Raw genomic sequence first — 9,426 nt, forward strand, 5'->3', positions numbered from 1 at the left:
CAACGATGATGCGAAGGAGGAGCAAGAAGCAATGACCAGTAAGTGTGTCCAGGAGGAGGATGAGAGGTTGGTCTGTCAACTGTGCACTGCAGAGGATCAAGAAGCATCATCCTGTAAGCGTGCCCAGGAGGAGGAGGATGAGAGGCTGGCTCGTTAGTTGTGCACTATGGAGGAGCAAGAAGCAGTGTCCCATAAGCGTGCCCAGGAGGAGGAGAACGTGAGGGTGACGCATCAGTGTGCTACGGAGGAGGTCGAAGGCTAAAACCGTAGAGGCGTTCAGGCGTCAGACTTTGATATCTTTGACACGTCAGTGAGCCTGGAGTATAGATGATGCTACAGTCGATCAGGCGTGATTGGGTCCTCGGCTCCACCATCATCAGCCTCTCAGTGTCCCCAGACGTACACATGCCATCAATCATCAGTGCGAAGACGTGGTCCTCATCGCGGGAGAGGTAGAGGGATACTGGACTGACTCAACTCGACCGACTTTTTAGGGGGTGAGCTGTGAGAACTATTATGAATATATATGTGTTTATCAATGCCTGACTTGTAATATTTGTTCATTACTATGTATTAATAAAGATGTTTTTATTATTGATTTATAATAAATATATGTATCATTGTATGCATGTATTGAGAGAGAGACGGAGAGATCGACGAAAGAGAGAGGACAGAGAGGACAAAGAGAGAGGGAGGAGAGGGAAAACACAGTCGGCTGAAATCTTTAGCCAGCAGCGATTCCAGCGAATCACTGTCGGGCCGACAGTGATGCCTTAGGTATCACTAACGGCCAAATCCTTCAACCGACAGTGATAACCCCTTTACTGCCGATCCACTGAGCTGACAATGATATTTTTATTGCCACCTGGTGTTTTATTTTTTATTTTTTTGTCTTGCCAACGTGGAATGTCACCAGAAATAACCCCTCTACCCTCGGGCTCGCATCTACAGCCTCATTCCCTAGAAACGCTACTCCTCTTTGCCTCGCTTCTGCGTCTCATCTCGCTGAGTGTGGTTCTCTCTCCGCAGCCGCAATGCGGTCACCCCTACCCCTCCATGGTGGCCCCGACTCCTCTATTACACGGCCCCTGCTCGTGCTCCTCACGGCGTTAGACTACGGTCACCTGCAAGGGCGGTCGCGTGGTAGTGTTGCGACTCTCCAGCTAGGTCCCCATGGGGACGCTCGGGAACCTGATGAATTTCCACACGCTCAGCCTCCACCTTAACGCGCTCTCTGGTGCGCTCCCGGTCGACCTCGCCTCTGTGGATGCACTCAGGAATGTGGTCCTCAACGCGATGACAAGTGGCGCGGCCGTAGCGCCATTGACCACTATAAGCCATCCTAATGCTCCTATTGGTTAGTCGACGTTTGGGAAGAAGTTGGTTTTGTTTGGGTCAACAGCCATCGCGGCACCGTTAAACCTAGAGGACCTACTGCACGCGTCGGCCGAGGTGCTCGGAAAAGGAGCGTTTGGAACGACATACAAGGCAGTCCTTGAATCTGGGGCAACTATGGCAGTGAAACAGCTCAAGGACGCAGCCATAGGGGCGGCGAAGCAGAGGAGCTGGCACGCAGCGGCGAGCCTTGCGTCGACAACAAGGACAGAGGCTACGATGGCGCTATGAGGCATGGCGTCAGGGGTTGAACTGGTCCGACCGCACCCAAGCATGGAGTGAGCGAGCTGAGGGCAGAGTGCTTATTTCCGGTGACAATCCGTCAAGGGAAAAAAAATGCCAAGTGTCGGTAAAAAAGGGCTCAAAGTAAGAAATGAGATTGTTTCTTTTTTTCGAGCCAGTGGTATATTGGTCTAGCAACTCTAGTAAGTAACATTTAGTAAGTTGCCATCCGATAAAATGATAAAAAGTAATTAACCCTTCTATGACAAAGATGTATTTCGGATGTTTCCTAGGCTGGGTTTGATTCTACGCTAGTGTAGTTTTACTAATTGGTTTTCATGGGGGGCGGAGCCAAAGGTATTTTGGTGTTACAGATATAATCCTGATGTCAGTATAGATTAGTTTTTTATTAAATAAAAATCATATACACTAGTACAGATTAGTGTCACATACACACTTAAAATTCTCGTGCAGAGTATATTCTACCTCTGCCACTGGTTTTTACGTGTTTAAATGATTTTGAAATACCTAATTCCCGAACGACGGCGTTGTGTCCCTCGTTGGTTGCCAGTAGCAACCCATCCCTACTCTAGCAAGGTGGCTGTGGAGGGAGAGGAACATACGTCACCACACATTGTCATTGCTACTGCTAAATGTGTCATATCCTCTTAGCCACATGTCATATTTCTGGGCAGGGTTTAATGTGCTGCGTTAAATTGTTTCGGTTGGTGCCAAAATGGATATGTTGAATTGAAGCCAAATGTGCGCAAACCTGGATAAAACGGAACAAGTTCTCTCTTCTATTTTGAGAGCTAGCAAGCTATGGCCACAGACCAGGGTACGTGTACGTATATGTCGTAGTATTCTTTCGCAAAAAAAGAGTAAATGTCGTAGTATTTTGTGGTACATCATAACTAGTAGCGACTTGGAGGGTCTGTACGTCTGTAGCATCTATACCCTGCGTCTAGGCAGGTACAAATTTTGTACGGAGCTAGAGAGCCAATCGAGTTGCCTTGACCCGCTGACCAACGTGACCAAGCTGTATAGCACCGAACAGCGCATGCTCATGGCGCCTCTATCGAGCTCAAACTTCGTTTCTTTTCTGAAAGTTGACCATGAACTCTGATGAGGCCGCTTTCGGCAAAGGTGGAGATAAGCACCCGATCGAGTCGGATTTAGGCTCCAAAGTGAAACCGAATTGATGGAGACCTAACCAAACAGCCTCCCCATTACAACCATTTTCTTTGTTGGTCAGGAACAAGGCCACCTTAGTTCGGTTGAATCTCAGACTCAGCATATGTGCTCTCACATTTGTCCACATTGTATATATATTTGGAAGCGTTAAGTGGTTAGAGTATATGTTCATGTGCTATGTGAGTTGCATCTCTGATCCAATTTATATATCGAGAAATCAAGTGGGTATGTAACTTAATTTATATGTGAGGAGTTATTGACAGCATATTTAATAGAATTAACATATTTATTATATTTGTCAAGTATTTATTTTAGTAAGTCTCATGGATGTAACACATGAAGAAATTATCAAAGTCGGGACAATGATTTGATTGAATTGGATAAATTCCACGAAATATGTACACACCAGATAGTTCGGCGCAGAGATGTTTGTACATGCAGGATTATCTAGCGATTGAGAAATCGTGCACACCAGAGCATCTCAAAAGTCAGGGTTCAAGTGTTCTACACGCCGGATGATCTGGTGCTTCCAGCTGTGCACGTCGGAGGCTGCATTAGAGCATTTTTCAGAAGATTCTTTCGGTTCAATACAAGATGGAATTATACACGCTGGATAGTCTGGTGATTAAAGTTATAGATGTCGGATGCTTCATCGGAGCATTTTCTAGAAGTGTCCTTCGATTCGATGAGAGAAATGGAGTTGTTCAAACCGGATGTTCTGGTGCTTGTATTGCTACTAACGCTGGAACACCTAATGTACTCAATTTCTTTTATGAGCTTTCGATAGGGAATTTTGATTATGACTAACTTGAGATGGAGAGAAATGGGGTTAGAGAAACTTGTGTGCTTGTCTTATGATGTGTAGATGATGGATGCTACTCGGCGATCGACGGCGGGATGATCGGGACTAAGCAGGATGCTTGATGCTAGACGATCAAGAAGGTTCGGACGGAGTCAAGGGTGATCCTAGTTGTATATGTGGAGAGCAAGAAAAGCGTGAGAAAATGGATGAAGATGATGTGTTGATAAATTCAAGTGAAAAGGATGTCGGTGCAAGTGACAAGGCGGCCCAAGAAATCAGGAGCGGGTGAGACTTGCTGGCAATCGAGATCGCAAGACAGAATACACGTGTTATCATAATCAGGAAGGTTACATGGGAAGCAAGAAAGCTTGATTACTTGGGGAGCAAGAAATCTATATTACTTGGGATAAGGAATCTAGGAAGTTTGGCATATAAGGAAGCTTCTAAGGCCTATAAATATGGGGGAGGGCTGTGAGAGCCTCCTTGAGCTAACTATTTCAGAGTGTTGTGCTAGGGTTCTAGAAGAGAGAGGAGAGAGGCCTATGGTTTAGGTAAGAGCTGTGTATCCAAAAACACTTTGTAATCTGTCGAAAATAGGGTGTTCTTTTGTAGGTAATGAATATTATATTTTCTCTTACACTTGTATTCATCTTCTTCTAATTGCCCCCTTGGCTCCTGCGCATGATTGCAAGTTTTTCGGTTTTGTTGCAATTTTCATTTTTATTGGAGAACTGAATTTTTGTATCGTGTTTAAGTTATTCTTCTTGTTGCTAGAAGGATAAGAATCATCTATAAAATTGGTTTAAAACTATCTCTTTCCTCTAGATTCATCACCTTGGAGAATTTCTTCCCCCGGTGCCTAATTGAAAGGATCGAATAGCCCAAGATGGGGGTGAATTGGGATATTAATTTTTTTTTAATTAACTACCGCTTGACCAAATAAAACTTAAAAGAAACGCAAGTAAGGAATTTTAACTAGCACAAGATAGCTAACCAAGCAAGAATTAACTAAGAAAGACAATTTCTAAGAAGAACTTGCAATAATAACAAAGCTCAAAATAAGATGCAAGAAAGTAAAGAGTTGGAGAAGACAACACCAATTTTTTCCCGAGGTTTCGAGAAGTTGGCACTTCCCTCTAGTCCTCGTTGGAGCATCCACCAAGGATGTCGCTCCCCCTTGAGTCACCAAGGCTCAAGTGCTCCCTCTTGATTACCCCTTCTCCATCTCCGGATTGGCGGGTATCAAACCAAGTATATCCTCTTTTTCCGGGGCTCCCACAATTCCTCCAAGAGCTCACCGAGAAATCCTCTGATCACCAAGACCGTCTAGGTATTGCCAACCACCAAGAGTAACAAGCCTCAAGCTTCACTTGACAAAGACCAAGCCTAGACAACAGCTAGATGCACACTTGTTACTCTTCAAGCACTCAAAGAAGTCCTTAATCCTCAATTAAGAACTTAGAATGGACACAAGTGCTCTCTCTCTTGCTTCTAAATGACACACCAAGTATATGAGCTGCTACAGGGTCGCAAGAGCACCAGAGAGGTCCAAATGGTTGGGTATTTATAGGCTATGGATCGAAAATTAGCCGTTGCCTAACAACCCAGAATTTTTCTTAACGCCGGAAGGTCCGGTGTGAATAACACGCTTCACACCGGAATATCCGATGCTAATAATTCTGACAAAATAGCCGTTAACTGTTCCATTAGCCGTTAAAACTCCGGTGATTAATCCTGGCCTACAGCGGATCATCCGGTGCATTAAAATGGGCCAGATGATAGTTTACAACCTCTCTGTAAAAATTCATCCGGTGATCATCTTTGCTACACCGGACTATCCAGTGTATAAAAATTGTTCTGGACTTCAAGGCTTTCTATTTATCCGGTGATTTCACCTATCGAACGCCGGACTATCCGGCGTGGTCTTCAACAATTTTTCAAGTCAGAACTCTTAGGAATTTACTCCGGTGAACTCACTCTGACATCAGAGGATCATCCGGTGAACTAAAATTTTGCTGACTTTATCTATTTCAGAGCAATTTTGAGTTCTACCTTCGAGATTCGGAACCAATGATTTTCTGAGGTTAACCTAGTAATGGAAAGTCACAAGTGTGCATCGACTATGTCTAGACTCTCCTAAGTCAAGCTACAACTCTTAGCCCCTCTTTATAGTACAGTCAAAAGACTAAGATTAAAAAGAACCTATACTACTCTAAGTGTCCTTCATCTCCTTGTGACACTTAGATTTAGAAGATCCTTATCCTTCACGTTCCGGTCCTTTGATTATCACATAACTTTTTTAATGGGCAAGAGTGTAAAGTCACCATTGACAATTAAGTCTTTCTTTGTTCCTTAAAAGCTGAAATGTTAGTCACAATGATATGGTTGTCATTAATCACCGAAACCCTTACCTTTTTCTTAGGGGCCTAAATGCTACACTAATTCTTTGGATCTAAGTGTTTCTTCTTCCAGTTGTAATTTTGTTTGAGCTAGGACACTTGGAATGGTTTTCTATAGAACCTAGGATTTAGATCCGTCCATTGGTGTTATGTTTTTTATGGAGATTTTTGGATGAGTTATTCTTGTTTCTCTCGGTTTCTAGGTTCCGCGTTTTGATTTGAAGCGCGTTGGGTGAAAGGCTAGGATAGGCCATCTAAGAATTTTGTGAGGCTCCTATTCACCCCTCCCCTCTAATCGCCTTCCTCAATCCTACAATGGGTATCAGAGCTGAGTTTGTATCACCAGTTGACCTTAACCGGTTTTATGATCCGTATGTGACAACGGAGAGAAATAGAAAAATACCATTCTTTGAGGGTTGTGACTATTCATATTGGAAGGTGTACATGGAGCCTTATCTCTTAAGCCGAGGAAGTGCTATATGAAATATTATTGACTCCAACTATGAAATTCCTATTGCTCGTACTTCTCAGGCTCAGACTGATCAATATGAGGCGAACAACATGGCTAGAAATATCTTGTTCACCGGTCTAAGTCGTAATGAGTTTGATAGAGTTCAACACATTCGCATTGCTAGAGAGATTTGGTCCACTCTTAGTGTTTTTCATGAAGACACAAACCAGATTAAGGCTAGGTGTCAGAGCACTTACAATCAGGAGTATTGTATGTTTGTGCAAGGTCCTAGAGAGTCTTGAGATGCCATGTTTACAAGGTTCGATGGGATTGTGAGCAATCTTAGATCCACTAGGGTTTTTTCTTATTCTGATCATGAGAGGGCGATCAAGCTTCTCTATACTCTTGACTGTAGAATTTGGGAGGTGGAGATCTCTAGCATTGAGGAGTCATCCAGCTACGATACCCTGACTTGTGATGAGCTGTTTAGCAAGCTTAAGTCTACAGAGATAGCCAAGGTGGCTAGAATAGATCTAGAAAATCCCCTATCTCATAATATAGCATATGTTTCGGGATCTAGCGGTGGCAGTTAGATGGGAGGTGGTTTTTCTTGTGCTAACTTTTCACTTGGTGTCTTTGCTTTGTCTTATTTGGTCTCTATTACAAAAGAGCACGTGTATGAAGATCTTGCATTGATTATGAAGATATTTACCCGCTTCTACAACAACCGTTAAGACTGGAGGAGAGGCGATCATCGTGCTTGCTATGAGTGTGGTGACACCACTTATTTCAAGATGGACTGCCCTAAGCTCAAGAAAAAGGAAGACCGCAACCACGACCATGACAAGCACCTGAAGAACATGAAGCCCTTCTACAAGAACCGTGACAAGATAGCCAAGAAGTCAGCCAAGGTGGCTTCACGAGCTTTTGTCGTGGCACTCAGCGACATCAATGCTTCCTCAAGCAAGGATGAGAACTCAGAAGAGGAGGAGGAGCCTGTGAAGAACAAGAAGAAGAACAAAGACTTCACCGGCCTATGCTTCATGGCAGGTGAGAACGACAACCTCGAGCCTAATGAGGCACAACCATCATTAGCTTTCTGTTGAGGTAGATCGTTTAACTGATGCGCTGGTTAGTCAAGATAGGTTGGTTTGAAGTGCAGCTAGAGAGGTTAAGAAACTCAAGTCTAAGCTAGAATGTTCGTTGTATGAGCTTGAGTTGCTTATGTCTAGAGCTAAAAATGAGGAAGAGGAGTGTGAAAGTTATATTGTAGTCATGGCTGAGCTTCAGACTTTGCATGCTCAAGTTGCCAGTCGTCTTGAGACTACTGAGTAGAAGCTTCTTTAGGAGAAATCTAGACCTGCTCATTTAGGTGCTTGCCAAAATTGCCCTTTGCTCACAATTTCTTTAGAAGAAATCTAGACCTGCTCATTTAGGTGCTTGCCAAAATTTCCCTTTGCTCACAAAGGATGTTGAAATGAAAGGCTAGTGCATTAAGGAGTTAGAGTCTAGATTGGAGAGTGTTGAGTGTTCTAAGGATATGCAGCTGAATTGTTCCTTCTACATTGTCTTTAAGGACAAACTCAGCTATATAAGAGAGCAAGCTCAGAAGCCCATGGTTAAAAATGAGTACCTACTTTCTCTTGTGGAGAAGTACTCAGAAGGTAAGGGTAAGACGGATTTAATTTTAGCCAAGATCAAGATGTGCGCGGATAAGGCAGGATTAGCTCTAGGTTTGTATTTTGAGAGCCTGGCTTACAACAAGCTTGGCAAAACTGTTTTCACCACACCTAGAGACTGAAAAAGCCAAGATCAATGCCACACAGCTTGTGCCAGAAAAGAAAAATATCATACCGCAATCTATGAAGAAAGAGTTTCCGCAAACACAACCTAGGAAAGTTCCTTAGCTTGAGAAAGTCCCAATGAGAGATTCTAGAGTGATCAGCAGGCCAGTTCCTAAGAGACACTATGTTTGCACTTACTACCAGAGAGAGGGCCACTAGTCTCCGTAGGAGAGATGAGCGATGTGAGTAGGAGTGGAGCGCTCGAGACATGTATCATCCTTCTTTTGATGTACATGAGCCTTTTCCTCGCCCTCAGTCACGAGTTTTTGACATTTTTAGTTTATTTCTAGAGGTGGTGCCCGGTGTAGACCATATCATGGTTCATATGATTTTGGTCCGCGTATAAGAAGTTTTGAGTCACAACACTTTCGCAGATCACGTTTTCGTCATTATGGTACCTACCCCTTAGCATGCTAGATCTAATTTACATATACATGTTTTTACTCCTTCACCTCGATTGACTCGGTGCTGGATTCCCAAGAAATTTTTTACTTACCTCGGCACTGAGTACTCGAGTTCTTCTTACTTTGTGTAGGTAGCAGGTGGAGGCCTAGAGAACAAGTGGCTCATCGACTCCAATTGTTCGTTCCATATGACCGAGGATGCATTATGGTTCTTGGATGTTTACACTCCTTGTCGACATGGCAAGATAGTTGCCGCCTCTCACCCACCAGTTAATCTGGTGATAACTGAACGACGGGGAGAACTTCTTCATATGGATATTGTTGGTCCATCCTGAATCTATTTGTTGGGTGGAAAGTGGTATGTGCTTATAATTGTTGGTGATTACTCTCTCTATTCTTGGATGTTCTTTCTTGCAAGCAAGGATGAGGTGTATTCACACTTTCGGAGCTTAGCTCTGAGACTATTCAAGTAACTCCCTGGTGCATTAAGAGAAATCCATAGGGATAATGGCACTGAGTTCAAGAACTCCCTTTTTCATACTTTCTATCTTGAACATGGAATTGAGCATTAATTTTCTGCCACACGTGTTCCTCAGCAGAATGACGTGGTCGAAAGAAAAAACCGAACCTTGGTTGAGATGGCTAGAATGATGCTTGATGAGTATATGACTCCTTGGAGGTTCTGGGCAGAGACAATTAGCATAGCTTGTTATAT

This window comes from Phragmites australis, chromosome 21 (assembly GCF_958298935.1).
Source record: "Phragmites australis chromosome 21, lpPhrAust1.1, whole genome shotgun sequence".
Lineage (NCBI taxonomy): Eukaryota > Viridiplantae > Streptophyta > Magnoliopsida > Poales > Poaceae > Phragmites > Phragmites australis.